This window comes from Melanerpes formicivorus, unplaced genomic scaffold (genome assembly GCF_026170545.1).
Source record: "Melanerpes formicivorus ecotype bairdi unplaced genomic scaffold, bMelFor1.0.p_v2 SCAF_3, whole genome shotgun sequence".
NCBI classification, from domain to species: Eukaryota; Metazoa; Chordata; class Aves; order Piciformes; family Picidae; genus Melanerpes; species Melanerpes formicivorus.
Window position 1 is genome coordinate 5288386 of NW_027142355.1, and position 25634 is coordinate 5314019.

Below are 25634 nucleotides of genomic sequence, written 5' to 3' on the forward strand. Positions count from 1 at the left end.
GGTCTTTTCCAACCTGGCTGATTCTATGATCCTATGACTGATAAACACATTTATCAAACAGACAAACACACCAGCACCTTCTAAGAAGCATGCAGTGCTGGACAAGTCACTAATCAGAACAGTCTCAGAGTCTGAAAGAATAGTGGTAAGTGACAGCAGTACATAGTCCTATGGCTCCTCAAGATCTTCCCAATATTGGGATGGTATAAGCTTACTCTTTTAATGCCAGTAACAATGGCACCAATTTCACCACAGGACTGAATTCCAATCCCCCTGGAAAGTTGTTCCGTGCCACCAAATCTATTTTTAAAAGGAAAGTTCCTCCAAAGGGCTTACACAAATTGCTTATGTTCACTAACATATTCTTGGAAAAACTCAGTCTCAGAGATCTGAATGTATTTGATTCGTTCACCTTTTTTTAATTCCTTTTAACTTTTATTTTTGTCTTTTTTTTTTTTTTTCCCTCTGTTGTTGGTCTACACAAGCACTCTTCCAGCTGTAAACCAAAATTTAACCATAGAATTGGCTGGGTTGGAAGGGACCTCAAGGATCATCCAGTTCCAAACCCCCCTGACACGGGCAGGGACAACTCACACTACATCATGTTGCTCAGAACCACATCCACCCAGGCCTTCAAAAGCTTCAGGGATGAGGCTTCCTGGGGGTTCAGCATATGCCCCAGGGCTCTTTCTTCCCACCCCCCGTCCCACTGCTAGGCTTGATTCCGGCTGGCCACATCTGAAACTGCCTCTCCTTAGTCCCTGGGGCTAGGGCCAAGCAGGCCAATATTGTGCTGCAAAAATCAGTCAAGCCTTGAATGCCACAGATAAAATCGGAACCATCCTTCCCCCATACCAGATAAGGAAGCTCACTGTGTTCAGGGAGGAGAAAAGAAGAAAGAGAAAGACAGTAACTTTTCAGTCAGACTGATAGAGCTGCAGGATTTATGGGAGGGAATACAAAGATTACACCTCCTGGGACACCTCCTGGACACTCTGTACCTGCTGGAGGTTGCTTTGTGTTTCCTTTTTAATGGCACTCAGCTCAAACTGGGACAGCTCCAGACACTGATGCTGCAAACAGTCAAATTTCAGAGAAAATACAAACAAGGTAGTTTAGCAACTGAGATTCTAGAATAGAATAGAATAGAATAGAATAGAATAGAATAGAATAGAATAGGCCAGACCAGATTGGAAGAGACCTTCAAGATCATCGCGTCCAACCTATCATCCAACCCCACCTAATCAACTAAACCATGGCACCAAGCACCCTATCAAGTCTCCTCCTGAACACCTCCAATGATGGTGACTCCACCACCCCCCTGGGCAGCCCATTCCAATGGGCAATCACTCTCTCTGTGTAGAACTTCTTCCTAACCTCCAGCCTAAGCATAGCTGTGTATTGCAAATATTTAGATCTTTTTAAGGAGCACATGGCTTCACAAATATAAAGCTACTGATTCTACTGTCCTTAAGAACTGTGTAAGTACATAATTATAAAGTTTAAATGCAATTCACATTTTAAAACCTCCCTAAACACATATTTACCTAACAGATGACAACTCTCCCAAAGGAAGCACTGTTACCTGCAGGATAAACTATTAACAGTTTAATAGCTAGTGGTTTATTAACCAGTGGTTTAGTGCAGTTTAAAGTACATCAAATTATTATTCCTGAATTAAAAAAACAGACTTTTAAATAAACCGTGGTGGTGTTCAGCATTTCATTCAACCTGAAAGATTCAAACAGTGAGACATGCTATGTGACATCCTATGAGGACAGACTGAGAGAGTTGGGGCTGTTCAGTCTGGAGAAGAGAAGGCTCCCAGGAGACCTTATTATGGCCAGCCAGTATCTTAAGGGGGCCTACAATAAAGCTGGGAAAGGACTTTTTAGGGTGTCAGGTAATGATAGGACTAGGGGGAATGGAAACAAAAACAAACACAGAAATGGGTAGATTGAGATTGGATGTTAGGAAGAAGTTCTTCCCCATGAGGGTGGTGCGACACTGGCACAGTTTGCCCAGGGAGGTGGCAGAAGCCTCATCCCTGGAGGTTTGGAATAGGCCAGGCTAGATGTGGCTGTGAGCAACCCGATCTAGTGTGAGGGGTCCCTGCCCATGGCAGGGTATTTGGAACTGGATGATCCTTGAGGTCCCTTCCAACCCTGACAATTCTATGATTCTCTGCTTCTAAGGGCAAATCCCATCAGAAATGGTTAAAGTTCCACAGTCTAAAGGACATTCCACTCCTTTTTTTCTTATCCTTCTTCCTAAAACAAATGTTGTCACTTGGCATTACAACTTATAAGGGTGAGTGAAACAGGTTTATGGTATAAGAGTGGCCTGAGCACTATTTCTGTTAGAAATGAAAAGGTATTGGGAGACTATTACGTGAAAGATCAAAGTGTACTGTTGTACAATACTATCAGAGACCTCCAGGCTATCATACATTTTACACAGTATTGCCAGACTTTGCAATAAATGTTTGGGAGTTATCCTTGGAAGGTCCAGCTCCCAGATCCATTGGACTGTGAAAACCTCACCTTTCAATAAAATAACACTTCTAGAATTTGAGATTTTGGAGGACCTGAAGCAGTCCTGGGAAATGGGCAGTCATGAGAAAAAGACACAGGTCATGGAAAAAAAACAAACCAGAATCTCAGTATCTTTAATGGATTAACTAAGGCTTCATAATTGGTGACATTGGATACATGCTGAAAAACCTGTGCCTTCAGCTCCAATCCTTGTTGCCATATTTGCTAGTGCAGTCACAGAAGTCACCAGCATGAAACTACAAAATCATAGAAGTGTTTTGGTTGGCAAAGACCTCCAAGATCATCGAGTCCAGCCATCAACCTAACACTACCATGGCCATTAAACCCTGATGTCCCATGACCACACATTTCTCAAACACCTCGTGGCAGTTTTAGGCTGATGCCTAGAAAATTTTTCCACAGATCTTAAGTAGAAAGTGGCAGAATGTACATAAATTACCACTGAATGTAGAGGGAAAATAATGATATGGCCTAAATAATCCCATTGGTCTGGTAACTAACGCGGGATCAGTGCTGGGCCCCATCCTCTTTAATATCTTCATTGATGATCTGGATGAGGGGATTGAGTCAGTCATCAGCAAATTTGCAAATGACACCAAGTTAGGAGCAGATGTTGGTCAGTTAGAGAGTCGAAGGGCTCTGCAGAGGGACCTCGACTGACTGGACAGATGGGTGGAGTCCAATGGGATGGCATTCAACAAATCCAAGTGCCGAGTGCTGCACTTTGGCCATGGCAACCCCATGCAGAGCTACAGGCTGGGGTCGGAGTGGCTGGAGAGCTGCCAAACAGAGAGGGATCTGGGGGTGCTGATTGACAGCTGCCTGAACATGAGCCAGAAGTGTGCCCAGGTGGCTAAGAAGGTCAATGGCATCCTGGCCTGCATTAGGAATAGTGTGGTCAGCAGGAGCAGGGAAGTCATTGTGCCCCTGTACTCTGCATTGGTTAGGCCAAACCTTAAGTACTGTGTCCAGTTCTGGGTCCCTCAATTTAAGAAGGACATCGAGACACTTGAACATGTCCAGAGAAAGGCAACAAGGCTGGGGAGAGGCCTTGAGCACATCCCTGTGAGGAGAGGCTGAGGGAGCTGGGGTTGTTTAGCCTGGAGAAGAGGAGGCTCAGGGGTGACCTAATTGCTCTCTACAACTACCTGAAAGGTGGTTGTAGCCAGGAAGGGGTTGGTCTCTTCTCTCAAGCAACCAGCACCAGAGCAAGGGGACACAGTCTCAAGCTGCGCCAGGGGAGGTTTAGGCTGGAGGTGAGGAGAAAGTTCTTCACTGAGAGAGTCGTTCATCATTGGAATGTGCTGCCTAGGGAGGTGGTGGAGTCACCATCCCTGGAGGTGTTCAAGAGGGGATTGGACATGGCACTTGGTGCCATGGTCTAGTCATGAAGTCTGTGGTGACAGGTTGGACTTGATGATCTTTGAGGTCTCTTCTAACCTTGGCGATACTGTGATACTGTAACTAACATAAAGTTGGTTGTATAAGCTAACTCTTTCTCCTTCTCACCTGTTTAACAGATACTAGCTAGTTGCTTCTGCTGGCTTTCTGACCATAGCTGCGTTTCTTTGTTGTGGCTAAGTACTAACAAGTTACTCTCTGCTTTTATCCTCTTCATCTTTCCCTTGTCCGGTTCGTGGGGGTGGCGGGGGCTAGAGGAGGAAGCTATTGGTAGCCCCTGGATTTTTCCAGGGGGGGTTCTTGTGTTGTTTACAAATTGTAATTATACATATATATTGCATATTTTGCACATATTAGTTGAATTTCATATTTCTAGATATTACTTTTGTTTCTAAACATAGCTTCATTTGCTTCCAGCTGGGTTGGGTGGGCAATTTTATTTTGGGGGTAATTTTGACCCACCGCACACCTCCAGGGATGTTGACTCCACCACCTGAAGGGTAAACTATTAAAATGCCAACATCGCTGTCAGAGTCCTCATGAAGAGGCTTCTCTCAGAGCAAAGTGACCTCTCTGCCTCCTGTGCTTGCAATACAAACCCAAAGGTAGTGCAGCAGCAGAACACAGCAGATGCAGTCTTAATACATTCAATACATTCCTGGCCTCTCCTAAACACTCTTAATTTCTGTCCATTCTCAAGTATATCCCCACCCATCTGAAAATCCTAATGCAACAACACATGTTTTTGTTTCCAATTATACTTATTTTATCATTTTCTGCTTTCAAAAGGATTTCAAGAGAAACTCCACAGTGCCTATTTTCTTGCATTTCAGATATCATGCAGCAGATGAACTTCGTAATTTTTACCTGCCACCTTTGGCAATGGCTTCGCAAATCACTATTGTATACATGGGTAATAAGTGAATTTTCTATCATTTCTCTATTCTGTTTGCATTTTCAGTGGTAAATGTCAGTATGTTAGTCATTTAAATCCTTGTAAAAAGGTCACAGGCTCATAGGATGTTAGGGGTTGGAAGGGACCTATGAAGGTCATTGAATCCAAACTCCCTGTCAGAGCATGACCATAGAATCCAGCACATGTCAGACAGGAACACATCCCGATGAGGCATGAAAGCCTCCAGAGAAGGAAACTCCACAACCTCTCTGGGCAGCCTGTTCCAGTGCTCTGGGAGCCTCACAGTGAAGAAGTTCCTCTTCATGTTGATGTGGAACCTCCTGTGCTGTAGTTTCTATCCATTGCCCCTTGTCGTATCCCAGGGTGCAAGTGAGCAGAGCCTGTCCCCTCCCTCTTGACCCCCAGCCCTCAGATATTGACAGAAACTGATCAGATCCCGTCTCAGCCTTCTCCTCTTCAGACTGAAGAGCCCCAGGGCTCTCAGCCTCTCCACCCCAGGCAGTGCTGCAGTCCCTTCATCATCCTTGTAGCCCTCCGTTGGACTCTCTCCAGCGGATCCCTGTCCCTCTGGGGAGCCCAGAACTGGATGCAATACTCCAGGTGAGGTCTCACTAGGGCAGAGTAGAGGGGGAGCAGAACCTCCCTGGATCTGCTGGACACACTCCTCTTAATGGATCCCATTGGCCCTCTTGGCCACAAGGATACATTGCTGTTCTATGGAGAACTTGTTATCCACTAAGTCTAAGATACAGCTTTTCTCATTTCTGAATAAACCTCCTGAATTTTCATTTACATAAGAAAAGTTGTCAAAATGTGATATTCATGATGGATATACATCTTAAAAACAAGATCTACTGCAGAACTTTGAAAGAAGAAAACAAAATCATCACTGAAGAAGAAATTCATACTTGGAGAGGATCCAAAACTGCCAAATAATACTCCTCAGCTATCACCAACTCCATAGTGGGGAGTCACCTCAACCTGTTATGTAACCATGTGTATCACAGTAGTAATCACAGTATCACAGTATCACAAAGGTTGGAAGAGACCTCAAAGATCATCAAGTCCAACCCATTACCACAGACCTCATGGCTAGACCATGGCACCAAGTGCCACATCGAATCCCCTCTTGAACACCTCCAGGGATGGTGACTCTACCACCTCCCTGGGCAGCACATTCCAATGACGAATGACTCTCTCAGTGAAGAACTTTCTCCTCACCTCCAGCCTAAACTTCCCCTGGCGCAGCTTGAGACTGTGTCCTCTTGTTCTAGTGCTGGTTGCTAGAGAGAAGAGACCAACTCCTTCCTGGCTACAACCACCCTTTCAGGCAGTTGTAGAGAGCAATTAGGTCACCCCTGAGCCTCCATTTCTCCAGGCTAAACAATCCCAGCTCCCTCAGCCTCTCCTCACAGGGCTTGTGCTCAAGGCCTCTCCCCAGCCTCGTTGCTCTTCTCTGGACATGTTCAAGTGTTTCGATGTCCTTCCTAAATTCTAATGTTTAGAGTTAACCTTCATGTACTATACCTGTGATGGATTAACTAAAGCTTCTTAATTGGTGAGGTTGGATACCTATTGAAAAACCTGTGCCTGCAGCTCCAATCCTTGTTGCCACATTTGCTGGCATAGACACGGAAGTCACGAGCATGAAAGCAAAAAGTCATAGCATTCCTCAGCTATCACCAACTCCATCCTGGGCAGACAAACCTTAACCTATATGTAATCACATGCATTACAGTACTAATTTTTAGAGCTAACCGGATAGCAGCCTGCCAGTACCTGAAGGGAGCCTTCAGGAAGGATGGAGAGAGGCTGTTTGCAAAGGCCTGCAGGGACAGAACCAGGGGCAATGGCTTCAAACTAGAGCAGAGCAGATTTAGATTGGATGTTAGGAACAAGTTATTTCCTATGAGGGTAGGGGAACACTGGAACAGGTTGCCCAGGGAGGTGGTTGAGGCCCCTTCCCTGGAGATATTTAAGATGAGGCTGGATGAGGTCCTGGGCAACCTGATCTAGTTGGGGTGTCCCTGCTGACTGCAGGGAAGTCAGACTGGATTGGATTCGGAGGTCCCTTCTGGCCTGGACCATTCTATGATTCTATAATTCTATGATCAAAAATGTTCTTTTTTTTAAACTATTTTGGTCTTTTGGTTAGTGGTTTTGATTTTTTCTTTTTTAATCAAACAATAGAGGCTTTTGAGGCAGGAGAATCTGATTCCATTTTAAAAAGAAGAATGTTTATTTTGCATGGATTGAGATGAATGATAGGGTCAACCAACAGATCTGCAATAGAAAATGCCAGGGTTTCATAATTTTTCATTAAATGTACTGCAAATGCCAAATAGCAGAGTTGAGAAGAGTCATAGAATAGAATAGAATAGAATAGAATAGAATAGAATAGAATAGAATAGAATAGAATAGAATAGAATAGAATAGAATAGAATAGAATAGAATAGAATAGAATAGAATAGAATAGAGGTAGAGTAGAGTAGAGTAGAGTAGAGTAGAGTAGAGTAGAGTAGAGTAGAGTAGAATAGAATAGACTAGACCAGACCAGGTTGGAAAAGACCTTTGAGATCATTGAGTCCAGCCTATCACCCAACACCATCTAATCAACTAAACCACGGCACCAAGCACCCCATCAAGTCTCTTCCTCAACACTTCCATGGATGATGACTCCACCACCTCCCTGGGCAGCCCATTCCAATGGCCAATCACTCTTTCTATGAAGAACTTCTTCCTAGCTCCTAATCAAAGTGTAAGTCACTACAGGACCAGTGGCAGAACAGTAGAACTGAGACAGAACTGTGACAGTTCTCTAAGGAAATGTAGGCTGGAATACACCTCACAGAAATTAGCAAGACGTCTATTCAAAGCTAACCTCTTTAAAAGAGGTTTGTGGAAAGAGATTAAGAATTATAAACTAAAGGTAAGTACTGATTAAAGCTTGCTTTCATGAAAAAAAACACCAACTACCAACCACCAAATTTCCTCTTTAAAGCATGCAAAAATGCAGATGTCATTTTGTTTGCTTATACTTAGAGGCAGGGCTACAACATCAGTCAGCAATGTCAGCAAAGCTGCATCATGATGATGCAATATAATTCTTCTTACTGAGAGATTTTACTCACAAATATTCAGTACAGTCAGTAAATACAGTAAATAAATAAAAAACAAATTAGCAACCTTCCCATTAAAAAAAACACAGGTAACAGAGGCTAATAAAAACAGCAGGAGAAAAGAAAATTTGACAAGAAGCAAAACTTCTTTGATATGCAGCAACATTCTTGGAAGTTGCCTCAGTAATTGTGCAAAACTGCTGCCAGGTGAGTACACTTTGCCCTAATGCAAACACCACTGCCACCATTCTCATAAGGATCACAGAATCACAGGATGTTAGGGGTTGGAAGGGACCTCTGAAACTCAGTTTTATGCTGAAGGAGTCTGATTTAAAATTATAGCACAGTTGATAATCAGTGCAATGCTTGAAAACAGCAAATTATAGTACAGGAACATAGTAATGTGGTAGTTTGAGGCTGGGTGCCTTTAAGAACAGAATAAACCAGGATGGAAAAGACCTTTGAGATCGAGTCCAACCTATCATCCAACACCACCTAATCAAGTAAACCATGGCACCAAGCGCCCCATCCAGTCTCTTCCTAAACACCTCCAGTGATGGTGACTCCACCACCTCCCTGGGCAGCACATTCCAATGGCCAATCTCTCTTTCTGTGAAGAACTTCCTAACGTCCAGCCTAAACCTTAAGAAACCACAAAGTTGAAGACCTCCAGAGGCTAGAGCGTGTCCAAGAGGTGGACTGGAATTGTAGTGCATTCCCAGAAGTCCTGCACCCCTACAAAACTGGCTGCAGACTCAGTTTTCTTCCCTTCCCACCCTGCCCTCCTCCCAGGAGGATGCCCAGGCAGTTATCTTTTGCAAGGCAGGGCTGGTGTTGGCCTTGGCAATGTTGCCAGTTAGGCCTAGAGCTGCCAAGCTGAATTTTAGCTGTGTCACAGTGGTGTGGTATGGGGACTAGAGAGGCATGGTGGGGTGAGGGCATGAAGGCTTGGGTATGTGGGCTTGGTTTGAGGAGAGGTTTGTGTGAAGCTTTGGCTTAAAGGGCTTCTGTGTTAAGCCCAGACTATGGATTTTGGTGTACTTTATATGGTTTGTACTGTTGCATGTGGTTGTGAATAGCCTTTCCATTTAAACTTCCCAATCCTATCCAATGTTTTATGTGAGCAAATTGCATTTTGCCCCTTTTGGAACAGGTAAAAGAGCAAATCTGTCTCACTCTAAACTAAGACAACTATACAAGAGAAGTAAACAAGCACATATGAACCCTACTGACAGAAGCTGGCCTGTGAAATCCCAACAAATAAATAGAGCTAATATTTTGCTTTTGAAACCTAATATGCAAGAATGGCTAAAAATCTACTGCAGCAGCCTGAGGCCACACATTTGGCTTCAACACCATAAAAGAGGTGCTCATTTCTTTTGCTGATTTCTGGGGGACAAAGAAGCAGTTGGTAAATGCACTTCTATTTCAGAATAAAAAAATACCACAACATTGACAGTGTGGCCAAGAGGGACAATGCCATTCTGGGGTGGATTAGAAGGGCTGTGGTTAGTAGGTCAAGAGAAGTTCTCCTCACCTGGTGAGGCCACATCTGGAGTTCTGGGCCACTCAGTTCAAGAGGGACAGGGAGCTACTAGAAGGTCACAGAAATGATTAGGGGAGTGGAATATCTTAAATATGAGGAGAACCTGAGGCAGCTGAGGGCTCTGTAGTTTGGAGAGGAGGAGCCTGAGAGGTGACCTCATTGATGTTGATGAAGATGTGTAGAATGAGTGCCCAGAGGATGGAGCCAGGCTCTGCTGGGTGATGCCCAATGCCAGCACAAGGGGCAGTGGTGGAAGTCGAAGCGTAGGAAGGTCCATGGAAACAGGAAGGCGATTTTTTTTTTTCCCTGTGAGGTTGACAGAACACTGGAAGAAGCTGCTCAGGGTGTTTTTGGAGTCTCCTTGTCTGGAGACATTCAAAAACTGCCTGGATGTGTTCTGCTCTATGTGATCCTGCTCTGGCAGCTCCTAACATTCTGTGATTCTGCGATTGACAAATGGAAAGCACAACAGGGATTTCCAGTATGGAACTTACAAGTAATAGGCAAAATATCAGCCAGTAATTTATTGAAGCCGTTAAAAGGATTAAATGGTTAAAATCCTAGCTGAGAAAAACCTGATTACATGGCTTCTGGGGCACTTGGTAAACACATCATTTGAAAAGCATGTCTCGAAAATCATGTGTTTACCAACTGAAGAAAAAGCTGAGAGGCTGCAGCAGATAAATTAAAGAGTGGAGAGTAATCAATCACGGTGCTAAAATGATAGATGACAACTAAACTGAAGCCCCAGGGAAGTACAAACACAGAGGTGCTTTGCACAATGAGGCTGCGTAAGTAGCGTACCTCAAAGAAGTACAGACTCTAAATCCGTGTCAGAGATCTCACATTAAGAAATGCAAAGCTGTGTCTGCAATACAAAAATGGGGGGGTGAGGGGGAGAAGTGGGGGAAAAAAAAAGAAGTTTTGAGGAAGGGAATTTTCTATGTGTGTCAGAGAGTATACTGCTTAAAAGAGAGACAAAACAGAAAGCCTTTACGCTATGCAAACGTTACTATATAATTTAGCAGAAGTCCAGACATCCACTGTGGGGGCTGTGGTGGGTTGAAATTTCTTCCCCCTCCCCCCATTAACTTTGCCAGATCACCTCAGTTGGAAGCAAATGAAAGCTGTATTTACAGGCAAAACTACAATCTACAGTGGAATGCAATGAATATGCACAAAACATATATTTTACAACTAACAAACAGCACAAGGACCCCCCTCGTCAAAGACCAGGGGAAGCTACTAGCTTCTCCTTCCCTGCCTATCCAGAACCCCCCTGTACAAAAAGGGAGAAAGGAGCAGAGAAAGTTGCTGCTAGACTTAACCAAAGCAACGCAGCCAAGGCAGAAGCAAATTAGTATCTCTCAAAAGCAAGAGGAGAGGAGACTCGAGGAGAGGAGACTCGAGGAGACTCAAGGAGAGGAGACTCAAGGAGAGGAGAGGAGAGGAGAGGAGAGGAGACTCGAGGAGAGGAGACTCGAGGAGAGGAGAGGAGAGGAGAGGAGAGGAGAGGAGAGGAGAGGAGAGGAGAGGAGAGGAGAGGAGAGGAGAGGAGAGGAGAGGAGAGGAGAGGAGAGGAGAGGAGAGGAGAGGAGAGGAGAGGAGAGGAGAGGAGAGGAGAGGAAGAGGAGAGGAAGAGGAGAGGGGGGAAGAGGGAGAAGGAGAAGGAGAAGGAGAAGGAGAAGGAGAAGGAGAAGGAGAAGGAGAAGGAGAAGGAGAAGGAGAAGGAGAAGGAGAAGGAGAAGGAGAAGGAGGAGGAGAAGGAGGAGGAGAAGGAGGAGGAGAAGGAGAAGGAGAAGGAGAAGGAGAAGGAGAAGGAGAAGGAGAAGGAGAAGGAGAAGGAGAAGGAGAAGGAGAAGGAGAAGGAGGAGGAGGAGGAGGAGGAGGAGGAGAAGGAGAAGGAGGAGAAGGGAGAGGAGAAAAAATGGGTTTGGTACAACCAGTTTAAGTTCCTTATCTCTCCAGTGGAATTGTTTAGAATTACCTTTATTTTCCTTTTTACACCCAATAGTGATTTATTTACATTTTACTACTTTTCTGCTCAAGACCTGTGAAAAATTTTAAAGGCATAGCCTAAAACTACCACAGGAAGGAAGAAGAAAAAAAGAAGAAAGTGAAACTAATTTAGAGGAAGGCCTTATTAAAGAATTCAGGTTGTGTGAACACTCAAACGAACTATTTCATCCAAGCCTGCAGTATATGTACATGAATTTTAATGGCAACGACAGAACCTTTGGGCAGAGGGAATGAGGGCACTTCAGTGCTGCTTCTAGATTACTATGATTGCAATGAGAGATTGAAATCATAATGCAAGGGAAGATTATTGTGATTAGCAGGGAACATTCAGAAACCACAGGCTCATTTCTTTCTGAAGGCTCATAAATTCAACTTGGGGAAAAAAAACCCAAACCCCTGGCCATTTCAAAAGCAAGGAACCCTTCATATTGCTATTTTATCTCTGGTATGTAACATACCTCCAGATGCTGGTTATGCATCAAGAGAAGCATAGCCAGCAGGGCAAGGGAGGTAATTCTCCCCCTCCACTCTGCTCTGCTGAGACCCCACCTGGAGTACAGCATCCCGTTCTGGAGCCCCTATTACAGGAAGGATCTGGAGGTGATTCAAGGTGTCCAGAGAAGGGCCATGAGGACAAGCAGAGGGCTGGAGCTCCTCTGCTGTGGACACAGACTGAGAGAGTTGGGGCTGTTCAGTCTGGAGAAGAGAAGGCTCCCAGGAGACCTAATTGTAGCCTTCCAATATCTGAAGGGGGCTACAAGAAAGCTGGGGAGAGACTTTTTAGGGTGTCAGGTAATGATAGGACTAGGATTGCAGCAAAACTAGAAATGGGTAGATTCAGATTGGATGTTAGGAAGAAGTTTTTCCCCGTGAGGGTGGTGAGACACTGGAACAGGTTGCCTTGGGAGGTGATGGAAGCCTCATCCCTGGAGGTTTTGAGGCTGGATGTGGCTGTGAGCAACCTGCTGTAGTGTGAGGTGTTCCCTGCCCATGGCAGTGGGGTTGAAACTGGATGATCCTTGAGGTCCATATAAATTGGTAAATGGTTAAAATATCGACTACAGTAGTTTTGGGAATAGGCCTTAGGGTAAACAAGGGTAATATTGTGTGCCCATGAGCTAGGGGGAAGTCTAACATGAATTCTATTTTTTTACACATAACACAGTTGAACTGTTTATACAAAATTTTTCAGCAAGGCCAAGTCTCCTCTCATCTGCTCACATCAAAGTGTGGTTTGGACATCTTCTACCCTCTACTACTGCTTTGGTTGTGAGTTCTCCTAATTCATGTCATGTTACCTGAACTTTTATTAAATAAGAATAAAGGGGGGAAAAAAGTGTGATTAACCAGCAGCCACCAAATGTGTCAATTTTTTGATAAACCAAAGTATGTGGCAGGTGAAATTTGATTGCTGCTGGCTATGTGAATTCAATGGACATGGTATAAATGATGAAGGGAGTGGTACATCTTCCTTATGAGGAGAGCCTGAGAGAGCTGAGGGCTCAGTAGCTTGGAGAAGAGGAGCCTGAGAGGTGACCTCATCCATGTTGATAAAGCTACTAGAGAGAATACAGAGCAGAGCTGCAATGACAATTAAAGGAGAGGGACATCTTCCTTATGAGGAGAGACTGAGGGAGATGAGGCTCTGCAGCTTGGAGAGGAAGAGCCTAAGGGGTGACCTGATTCATGTTGATAAAGATGTGTAGAATGAGTGCCCAGAGGATGGAGCCAGGCTCTGCTGGGTGATGGCCAAAGACAGCACAAGGGGCAATGGTGGAAGTTGAGGATTCCAACGAAACATGAGGAAATTTTTTCTCCCTGTGAAGGTGACAGAACACTAGAATAGGCTGCCCAGGGGGAGTGTGGGGTCTCCCTCTCTGGAGATATTCAAGACCTGCCTGGATGTGTTTCTGCGTGATCTGCTCTAGGTGATCCTGCTCTGGCAGGGGGGTTGGACTGGATGAGCTTTCAGGGTCCCTTCCAACCCCTAACATTCTGTGACTCTGTGATCTTTTTTTGAACATTTATTGCAGAACCAGGTCCTTTCACAAGGGTTGATTGAAATCTCTTGCAATATTAATACCAAATCACAAAGGCATTTGCATCATAAAAAAGACAAAAGCAATTAAACCCTACAAAAATATAGTTTATATCACAACATTTATTTTATCCTTGTCTTAACAAGAATAATATTCCTTTTATCTTCTCCCTGTGTCTGGAATCCAGTACTTCTGCCTCTCATGACCTGATAATTAAAATTTAACTTAAGATTGAATTCAGGTTGAGGAAAAATAACAACAAAAAAGTATTTTAAACCCAAGATCCACAATTTCTTAACCCCAGTGTTAGAGGAATGATTTGTTGTTTAGTGTACGAATAACAACTACTTCATGGGAGTGTTTTAAGCAGGCTCAAAGGCAGCATCTGTGAACTGCCCTCCACAGCTTAAATGTATAGCCTGGTCCAGCTGGTAACACTGCTCCTCACTGATGACAGATGAGTGATAAATGTAATTTCAATCCTGTTTTATTATTCTAGCTTTCCATGTATGGTCCAAAGAGAGTGTTAAATAAATGGCATGCTTTACAGATGCTAAACAACCACTGTGGAGTTTCATTTCTGTAATGATATACTCATTGTTAGAGCATTTGTAGTTTGTAATCATAATAGCATGACTGATAAAAATCAGCTGATGGATAGTGTGAAAAGGTTCTGTCAACCTATCCTGAGAGCAGGACAGAGAATTTGTATGTGATGAAGTGCCAACAATAGTTGATTTTTTTATTATTTTTTTTCCCCCACAAATAAATCCATTGCTCTGAAAAAAAACACTGCCCTGAAATAGCTGCCTATGAGTTCTGGCCACTTAGGACAGGAATACAAAGTGAGGAGAAAATCTTCCAAGTGTCTGCAGTAGTGAAATTTACCTTCTCCAAGGAGGTATGGATTTTTTCTGTATACATCCATCAGCTGAACTATGCTCTGGAACTGCTAATATTTATGCATGTAAGCTATCAGTCACCTGCTGACAAAACTTAAGATCCACAAACTCAGAACTTAAAATGGCTGCACCCAAAGGGTGGTTGTCAATGGGTCCTTGTGCAAGTGGAGGCCAGTGAAAAGTGAAATCCCTCAGGGATCAGTACTGGGACCAGGCTTGTTTAACATCTTCGTTGGCGACATTAACAGAGGCACTGAGGCACCCTCAGCAATTCTGCTGATGACACCAAGCTCTGTGGTGAAGCTGACAGTTGGAGGGAAGAGATCCATCCAGAGGGACATGGACAGGCTGCAGAGCTGGGCCCATAACAACTTCATCAGCTTCAACAAGAACAAGTGCATCTGGGTCAGGGCAATCCCAAGCACCAATATAAGCTGGGAAGGGACTGGCTTGAGAGAAGCCCTGAAGAAAAGGCTTTGGGGGTGCTGATGGATAAGAAGCTCAACAGGAGCCAGCAGTGTGCACTTGCAGCCCAGAGAGCCAAGCACAGCCTGGGCTGCAGCAAGAGAAGCATAGCCAGCAGGGCGAGGGTGGTGATTCTCCCCTTCTACCCCACCTGGAGTAGTGTGTCCAGTTCTGGAGCCCCTATGACAGGAAGGATCTGGAGGTGCAGGCACATGTCCAGAGAAGGCCATGAGGATGAGCAGAGGGACGATGCTCCTCTCCTATGGCAAGAGAGAGAGCTGGGGCTGTTCAATTTGGAGAAGAGAAGGCTCTGAGAAGACCTTCTTGTGGCCTTCCAGTGTCTGAAGAGGGCTACAAGAAAGATGGGGAGGGACTTCTTAGGGTGTCAGGGAGTGATAGGAGGGGGGTGGGGGAATGGAAAAAAACTAGATTGGATGTCAGGAAGAAGTTTTTCACCATGAGGATGGTGAGACACAGGCACAGGTTGCCCAGGGAGGTGGTGGAAGCCTCATCCCTGGAGGATTTTAAGGCCAGGCTGGATGTGGTTCTAAGCAATCTGATGTAGTGTGAGGTATCCCTGCCCATAGCAGGGGGTTTGGAACTAGATGATCCTTGAGGTCCCTTCCAACCCTTACAGTTCTATGATTTTATGATTTACACTATTTACTTGAATGTGAAACATCTGAATTCACACTTGAGCTTGCTTCCAGTTCATTAAGCCAAAAGCTTTTCAGCAACCCAGACTTCAATGCCCTCCCAAGCCTCCCACCCTTCCTCCCCACTCCCCCCCCAAACCCATCCGAATGGGTCTGCTACAAAACCCTCTTTGCCAAGACCCAGCCAGACAGCAAACTTCCACCACATCGCAAGAGATCAGGGATCTGTGCTCAGAAGGGAGAGAGAGGAGGAAAGAAAGCCAGAAAAAGGGCTCAATGACTTCTGCACTCAGTTTATATTGCAGATACAGGGTTGATGGGACAAAAATAACATAGATTACAATGTCCTCTGTGTATCTAGTCCCTTGGAGGACTGCCAGCTCTCTGCTTCTTAAAGGCATCTAACCTTAACCCACAACAGAGGGAAAGCACAACAGATTTGGCTGAAGGTATTCCATGTGTTAAACAACAGCTCGCCAAAGTTCCACCATGTATTTCCACATGTTCAACAAAAAGTGCCAGATTTGGCTCATATTTCATCACCTTGAAACCCATCACAAATACCTTAGATTTAGGTAGGCAGCAGTATTCTGTGCTTTATTAACCCAAAAGACCAAGAATGCTCTTCTTGGCCTGCAGAGTATTTCTTTCATACTAGAAATGGCAAGATTAAAATTTGCCAAAGCTTGGGAATGCTCTGCAACACAGCTCAGCCAAAAGGACAAGGAGATAGCCTTTTGTGGGAGATAAGAATGTGGTGGGTTGAAATTCCACCCCCTCACTCCCTCCAACATTAAATTTGCCAGACCATCTCAGCTGGAAGCAAATGAAAGCTGTGTTTACAGGCAAAACTCCAATGAAATGCAATGAATATGTATAAAAAATATCCAGGATTTACAATATTTACACATATTTACAATTGATAAACAGTACAAGAATCCTCTTGGTCAAAGACCAGGGGAAACTACTAGCTTCTCCCTCTCTGCCCTGCCTTGCACCCCTGTACAAAAGGGAGAAGAGACTGAAGCAGAGAAATCAATACCGAAACAATGCAGCCAAGGTCAAGCAGAAGTGAGTTAGTATCTGTCCCAGAGTGAAGAAGCAAGAGGAGGAGATTGTTTGGGGACAATTAGTTGCAGTCCCTTACCTCTTCCAATGGGATTGTTTAGAATTATCTTTGTTTTCCTTTTTACACCAATAGTGATTTGTTTACATTTTATTACTTCACTGCTCAAGGTCTGTGAAAAATTTCTAAAGGCATAGCCTAAAACTACCACAAAGAGGAGAAACCACGAAGTTGAAGCAGATGAGTTGTGAGGGTAAAAGACTGGACAGACACAGGGTAAGGAAATTATGACTGATAGAAGCAGCAATGGAAGGTTAGGAGGAATAGATAAACAAGATAAGAGCTTTGAGAAGGCTTTTTTATAAACTGATTACTTTTCTAATGATCTTCTAGAACAGAAGTATAATTTGTTACATGTCTCAAAAATGCCTACTGGGAGCAGAGTTTAGTGCACTGTAGGAATAACCAAGGAGATTTTGAAGCAGGCATTATACTGCCCTCAGCCTCAGCCCAATGTCACACACTTCCTTTCATGATGCCAGATTACATATGATGTTAAAACCCACCATGGAACTTGGTGTGCCAGTGAGAACCTGAGCATTTGTTGGCTGTTAAGATTCATACATATTCTTTGCCATCAAAGCGTTTTGCTTTTTACTGTTTTGACCTAAAATAAAATAAAATAAAATAAACATTTTTAAAATTAAAGATAAATTGCAAAATGAATTAAAAAAGCAAAATAAAAATTCAATTTAAAAAAGCAATTAAAAAATAAATTACAAAATAAATTACATAAAAAATGTTTGAAAATAAATTACAAAATAAATTTTAAAATTAAAATAAAAATTTAATTAAAAAAAAATTAAATAAACATTTAAAAAATAAAAATAAATTTTAAAAAAATAAAAATTAAAATTAAATTAAATTTTAAAATATATTTTAAAAAATAAATATTTTTTAAAAATAAAAATAAATTACAAAATAAATTTAAAAAGTAAAATAAAAATTCAATTAAAAAATAAATTAAAAAATAAATCACAAAATAAGTTAAATACAAAATTAAAAATAAATTACAAAAGTAATAAAAATTAAATATTTTTTAAAACAATAAGTTAAATTAAAAAATAAATTACTTTTTTAATAAATTAAAAAATTAATTTTAAAAATAAAATTAAATTTAATTTAAAATATTTTAAAATTAAATATTAAAAAAAATCCAAAATAAATTTAAAAATTAATATAAATTTTAAAAATAAATTAAAAATAAATTAAAAAATAAAATGCAAACTAAATTAAAAATATTTTTAAATAAATAAAAAAAAAACTAAAATAAAAATAAATTAAATTAAATTAAAAAATTAAAAATAAATTAGATATAAATTTAAAAATAAATTAAAAATAAACTAAAAATTAAAAATAAACCAAAAAAATAAATTAAAACTAAATTAAAAAATAAACTGAAGAATAAACTAAAATAAATAAATTAAATTTAAAAAATGATTTTATAAAACCAAGACTTATTTCTATCCAAAGCTAGTCTGTTCCCTTGGGAGGTTTGGCTAAATGAACAGAGATCTCACACGTGCCAATGCAATTCTTTCTCTCCCACAGCTGTATATTCCACAAGCAAAATGGTGCTGAAGAGCAGGGCAGGTATCCTCTGGATTTTACTTACTATCCCTGACTTTGTACCGCAAAAACGCAGGCTGTGTTCCTAGCACAGAGGAACCCTTGGAACTATTCATAGAAGCTCCTTAACACACATCCAACTGCTTTGGCTCTCAAAGGAGCTTGCCACCTTTTAATACCCACTAATGCAGTGTGCCCATATCACCTGCTGTGCTTCCCACTGGGTATTTCTCAGGAGTGGCAGCAGCCAAAAGCTGTTCCCTACTGTATCACAACTGGTACCGCACCAGCAACTTGAGATTATTTTGCTTTAAAGGACTTAAATATCATCCCATATGCAACCATGGCTCATTTTCCTCTTTCAACAAGTAGTCTTTAATTACTTGATGCTGTGTTTTTTTTATGAAGCTGTAGTTACAAAAGGCCAGCACAGCCAGGGCAGTTCAGAGTAATTAGCCAGTGATTAAGTGGTTAACACAAACCTATACAACTCATGTCACAACCCAACAATTTCTGACTTCTCCCATAAATCTAAGTGTTTTTCCGTGACACTTCACATGTGAGCAAACGTTTGAGTAACACTGTTTTCCGGGCAGTACCTTCCCGTATCACAATTCCTGTCTAATGAGAAGGCGGCAGCAGTATTTTCAGGGTGGCCAGTGATGAAGACACACTGCATGGATTATCTGTGCCTCTTACCTCAGATGATTACGGGATTAATAAAACAACAAAAAAAACCAAAAAAACATTTTTAAAATCTACCTACCCCTGTGAAATGGAAACTGAGTTAGATAAAAAGGCAGAGAGGCTCACTGCACTGGTATCTGACACTTGTTCAAAGCACTGTGAATGAGGAAAAATAATAGGAAAAGGGGAGCATCAACAGTGCTCAGCTTCAGAATATGTAATCTGGTCACTTACTGTTCACAATACTAGCTGGGGGCTTGACTCTCTTCTCTTTGTTTATTCAGGCCTCCACGTTTCTGCAAGACAAACAAACATAAGCATTTATCATCCATGTAAAACTGATTACCCTGTTTAATTCCTACCACAGAAGTCTGCCGTTTTCATCTCTGGTTTTGGCTTCCTCCAAGATTCAAAGCCTTGGGGTTTTGTGAAAGCATCCAGAAGAGGAATCCACATCGCTCCTTTTTTTGTTTTTCCTCAAAAAGGGAAGAGTTTCTGCAGAGGTGGGAAATCCAGAATCCCAGGGGATAAATTCCTTTTAAATCTCCTACTGAATTCTGGGCATCTGAATTGCACCTAGGCACCGGCAGCTTTTCCTGAACTCACAGAGGGGAAGAGGCTTTCACACCTGCAATTGGGATTGTTTAGCCTGGAGAAGAGGAGGCTCAGGGGTGACATCACTGCGCTCTACAACTACCTGAAAGGTGGTTGTAGTCAGGAAGGGGTTGGTCTCTTCTCTCTAGCAACCAGCACCAGAACAAGAGGACACAGTCTCAAGCTGCACCAGGGAAGTTTAGGCTGGAGGTGAGGAGAAAGTTCTTCACAGAGAGAGTCATTCACCATTGGAATGTGCTGCCCAGGGAGGTGGTGGAGTCACCGTCCCTGGAGGTGTTCAAGAGGGGATTGGTGATGGCAACTGGTGCCATGGTCTAGTCATGAGGTCTGTGGTGACAGGTTGGACTTGATGATCTTTGAGGTCTCTTCCAACCTTGGTGATACTGTGATACTGTGATGCTGGCAGCCCTGTGCTCAAAATGAAATTCTCCTCCTGCCTTAGATCCTAGATGCATCACCCCATCAGACTGAGGAGTTAAGGAAGAAACAACCTGTGCCTCCAACAACAGCCACAGCTTCCCCCCACTGCTTCTGGAAGAGAGGGGCATACTGCAGAGGTGTGTTTGATGCCTCCCTCCCACTGTTCTATGCAGACCATTAGCATAATAAGTCCTGATCACCGCACACCCGCTGCTGAGCCTTTCTTGGGCAGTTTGCAGGCATCACAACAGAGGTGAGCTGTAAGACAGGATTCAAAGGAACACAGCACGCTGGCTTCACCGTTTTTTACAATTTGCAATTTTCATGAACAAAGCTTGAGGGAGAGAAGGGAGAAAATTGGGATGGATGGGCAATAAAGGTTGCAGTGAGGGCAACGCTGACTTGAAAGAACAGGCAGGATCAAGCTGTGAAGGCATTTAAGTGTGAAGATGACCAATTTTGATGCAGGTAAAACAGGGAGTCAGATGCACAGTTAACGAGATAGGTAAACGCACTTTTAATTTTACATCTGCTTTGTCAGATGAAAATGAAACTGCTGTTATCCAAGACTGTCAAAATACATCACACCAGCTTTTAGTTTGATCTATACAAAAAAGGCAAATTAGGATTCCATCCAGCATGTCCTACCATCTTTCAGAACTTCCCCTCTACTCTGCTCTGGTGAGATATCACCTGGAATATTCCATCCAGTTTGGGGCTTCGCAGTTCAGGAGGGACATGGATCTGCTAGAGAGAGTCCAATGGAGGGCTAAAAGGATGATGAAGGGACTGGAGCACTGCCTGGTGAGGAGGGGCTGAAAGCCCTGGTGTGGGTGGTCAATGCCCTTTCTGAAAACAAAAATACAAAGAAGGGTGGAGGGCTTGGGGGTACTTTGCCCTCCCCTGCAGGGCGTTTTCCCCCTGGGAAGCTGAGCCTGTCCCACTACCCCTTCCCTGCCCAGCTAGGGTATAAAAAGCAGGACATTGCAGCTATTAGCTCTCCTTTTGGCTCCTGCCTCCCCTGGATGAGAGCTACTGTGGCTGCTTTCCTGCTCCTCTGCCACGTGGTTGAGCCTGATCCTTCTCCCTGCTGCCTCCATGCCTCTTCGGAGAGAGACTGGTTTTGTAATATTCTTTTTTGTCCCCCTCCCATCCATCCTTGTTCCTTGCCCTTGTAAACCTTATCTGTTATTGTTATATATATATATTGTTTAAAGAAAACTCTTTACCTCTCTACTTCCAAGCCAACTCCAAATTATTGTTTGGTGGATTTGCTCCTTCCTTTATTTTCCCTCTCTGTTGAGAGGGAAGAGCTGGAAGTGGGGGAGAGATTCTCAGCCTTGCCCCCATCTGAGCTCTTAACTCCCAGTTAAGTCTCAAACTACCACACCAGGGGCTGTATATTCTGGAGAAGAGAAGGCTGAGAGGGGATCTCATCAATGTCTATCAATATCTGAGGGCTGGGGGTCAAGAGGGAGAGGACAGGCTCTGCAAACTTGCATCCTGGGATACGACAAAGGGCAATGGATAGAAACTACAGCACAGGAGGTTCCATCTCAACATGAGGAGGAACTTCTTTACTGTGTGTTCCCAGAGCACTGGAACAGGCTGCCCAGGGAGGTTGTGGAGTCTCCTTTTCTGGAGACTTTCTGGACACATCTGGATGTGTTCCTGTGTGACCTGCACTAGATTCTATGGTCCTGCTCTGGCAGGGGGATTGGACTCGATGATCTCTGGAGGTCCCTTCATCCTGGGAGCCTGTGAATTCACAGCATCATGGATTAAAAAAATATTATTTTCCCTTATTCTCTGTAAAAAAAATAAAGTATTGACTTGTGTATAGTGCTGTCAATGTCTATGGTGTCCCAGAAATCATTCACTTGCATGTCAATCTACAAACCTGTTAGGCAACAAGTAACAGCTGCTGGGAGATGAGAGCCATGAGTTCAAAGCATAGACTATTATGTTGCAAATAAATTTTAAACTCTTGTGAACTGTAGGAATTATGACAGAATCACAGAATTAACCAGGTTGGAAAAGACCATCGAGATCAGCAGGTCCAACCTACCACACAACACCACCTAATCAGCTAACCCATGGCACTGAAATTAGCCTCTTTTCTGTCCTAGACATCAGTGGGGATTGTAGAACACATGAACAGTGCAGAGTTAGCTGGACAGTGATATGAAACACATATTCCAAAGGGTTTAGGGAAAAAAATAATCAGATGCTGGTGTGAAACCCAGCTGTGGGATTAACTAAGAGTTTGTAATACAGCTGACAATAATCTTAGCAGGCCTTACACAGCTTGGAGCTCCTCATTAGCTGTATAAAATGTCCTGGTAGAGGCCACAGAAGACCTAATCTGAACTACTGTATTAAATACCTCTTGAAGATGTTCGACCAAAACTTTGCCTTTCCCTGTCAATCAATCCACTCCAAATGGAGGGATCTGAAATTCAGACACATTCAGAGACAGGTTCAATTAAAAGCTCTAATCCCAAATTTCTCCTGGGCTTCAAAGCCAAGCTTCTTGTCCAGCCCTCTATGTACATCTTGCACTTGAGCAGAGGTAGCTGCAAGTGCTTTAGAGAAATTAACACCCAGAGTCACACCTGCTCTGCAGTACCCTGTCTCCATCTTTCCCTAGTTCTCTGAGCTTGACATGTCTCCGTCAAGCTGTGCCATGTTATTACTGAGCCTTTCAGAGGATTAACTATTTCCTTCTTCTGCAAAGCCAGACACTAGAAAGGAAGCACAAATGTTTACTGGTACATTAATTGGATACAATCTGAATGAAATACAGGTTATGTGTTAGAGGAAGTGTGGCAGGTTTAGGCTGATGCCTAGGAAATTTTCCACAGATCTCAAGTAGAAAGTGATAGAATGTAAATAGATTACCAGTGAATGCAAAAGAAAAATAATGATAAGGTCTAAATCATAGAATCATAGAACTGTTAGGGTTGGAAATTACCTCAAGGATCATCTGGTTCCAACCCTCCCTGCCATGGGCAGGGACACCTCACATTAGATCAGGTTGCTAACAGCCACATCCAGCCTGGCCTTCAAAATCTCCAGGGATGAGGCTTCCACCACCTCCCTGGGCAACCTGTGCCAGTGCATCAACACCCTCCTGGGGAAGAACTTCCTGACATCCAATCTGAATCTACCCATTTCTATTTTTGCTCCATTACCCCAATCCTATCGCTCCCTGACACCCTAAAAAGTCCTTCCCCAGCTTTCTCGTAGCCCTCTTCAGATACTGAAAGGCCACAAGAGGGTCTACTTGGAGCCTTCTCTTCTCCAGACTGAACAGCCCCAACTCTCTGTCTGTTACCTTAGGAGAGCAGCTCCAGCCCTCTGCTCATCCTTCTGGCACTTCTCTGGACACATTCCAGAACCTCCAGACCCTTCTTGTAATAGGGGCTCCAGAACTGGACACAGTGCTCCAGGTGGGGTCTGACCAGAGTGGAGTAGAAGGGGAGAATCACCTCCCTCACCCTGCTGGCTATGCTTCTCTTGCTGCAGCCCAGGTTCTGGTTGGCTTTCTGGGCTGAAGTGCACACTGTTGAGCTGCTCATCCACCACCACCTCCAAGTCCCATTGGTCTGATAACTAACAAAAAGTTAGCTGTATAAATTAACTCTTGCTCTTTCTTAGCTCTAGCAGATACTAGCTGATTGCTTCTGCTAGCTTGCTGATTTTGGCTGTGTTTTTGTTGTGGCTAAGTACTAACAAGCTACTCTCTGCTTTTTATCTCTCTCTTTTCCCTTTGACATGGTGGAGGGAAGCGAGCAGAGAGGGGCAAGCTGTTAGTAACCCCCTGGTTTTGTCCAGGGGGCTTCTTGTGTTGCTTATAAGTTGTACATATATGTAAATAATGTATATTTTGTACACATACCTTCCATTTTATATTTCTAGATTGTGGTTTTGCTTGTAAATAGAGCTTCGTTTGCATTTGAGCATCTGAGCTGGTCTGGCAATTTTATTTTGCGAGGTAATTCTCTCAAATCAGTTGGGGGTTAATTTCAACCCACCACTGAAGCAAATTTCAGTGAAACCATGAGTCAGACTGGTGCTTCATGTACAGAAACCTGCTCCCTGGAAGTCGACAGACGGAGTTTCTGAAACATATGAAACATGGCCTGCATCAAGAATGGTGTGGCCAGCAGGAGCAGGGAAGTCATTGTGCCCTTGTACTCTACAATGGTTAGGACACACCTTGAGTACTGTGTCCAGTTCTGAGCCCCTCAGCTTAAGAAGGACATTGAGACTCTTGAACGTGTCCAGAGAAGGGCAACGAGGCTGGGGAGAGGCCTCGAGCACAGCCCTGTGAGGAGAGGCTGAGGGAGCTGGGGTTGTTTAGCCTGGAGAAGAGGAGGCTCGGGGGAGACCTTCTTGCTGTCTACAACTACCTGAAGGGAGGTTGTAGCCAGGAGGGGGTTGGTCTCTTCTCTCAAGCAACCAGCACCAGAACAAGAGGACACAGTCTCAAGGTGCACCAGGGGAAGTTTAGGCTGCAGGTCAGGAGAAAGTTGTTCACTGAAAGAGTTGTTAGCCATTGGAATGTGCTGCCCAGGGAGGTGGTGGAGTCACCATCCCTGAAGGTGTTCAAGAGGGGACTGGACGTGGCACTTGGTGCCATGCTTGAGTAGTCATGAGGCACTGGGTGATAGGTTGGACTTGATGATCTTTGAGGTCTCACAACCTTGGTGATTCTGTGACTCTGTGATATGAAAACCATGTTGCAGGTCTGGAATAAATAAGTAAAACCCAATCAATAAAAACCCACACTTCTGGAGGAGACTAAATAGCAGCAGTCTTTGCAAGGGTTTGCAGAGCTAGAATATAGAGACAGAAATAAACAGGATGGATTTACATTTCTAGAGGAAGATTAACAAAAAAATAAATTACCAGAGCAACCCCAACTGTTTTTCTATCACTTACTATTAAACACAGGCTATTTTTTATGAGATGTGTTGGAAGATTAATTCATTCACCCTTGGTTATGGACTCCTGTGGGTCTTCAGTGCAGGAGATTCCCTGCAGTGAGAACTATTTTCAGAGCTACAAATAGCATCTGTCATATCACCAGGATCTTCCAAGGCTCTCTCTTGTGCTTTTATTTTTTTTTTCATTTCAACAATATTTGTCAGGGAAGACTTCTCCTAATGAAACCATTGGAAATATCAACAGGAACACATTTTGCTATGCCTGAATACATCTTGTAATATCCCTCTGAAGCATAATCTATATTTAACAAATGGTATCTACAGAAGATACTTCAGGGCATGCAATTTTAGGCTAAGTAATCATTTAAATGATCTGCAAGTTTTGCTTCAGTTAGTCATAAGGATATGGAAAGGCAATCAAAACAAAATGTGGGGTTTTTTTTTTAGGTAATTCTAAGCTCTCTGTTCCCAGTTGCCTTCAGTGGCAACCAATTATGGAAACAGTCCCATGTCATAGTTTGAGGCTGATACTTTAGTATCAGGGTTAGAAGGGACCACAAGGATCATCTAGTTCCAACCACCCTGCCATGGGCAGAGACACCTCACACTAGATCAGGCTGGCCAGAGCCTCATCCAGCCTGGTCTTA

General features: G+C 43.2%; 1 protein-coding gene across 2 annotated transcripts in view; it reads right to left on the reverse strand.

The window, feature by feature from the left end:
• Positions 1 to 25634, reverse strand: part of LOC137455036 (synaptotagmin-1) — a 535786-nt gene that overhangs the window by 338086 nt on the left and 172066 nt on the right. For both annotated transcript variants that reach the window (XM_068165552.1, XM_068165544.1), the window contains exon 3: positions 19235 to 19296. The gene's annotated coding sequence lies outside the window, so the exon portion shown is untranslated. The remainder of the gene's footprint in view (positions 1 to 19234; positions 19297 to 25634) is intronic.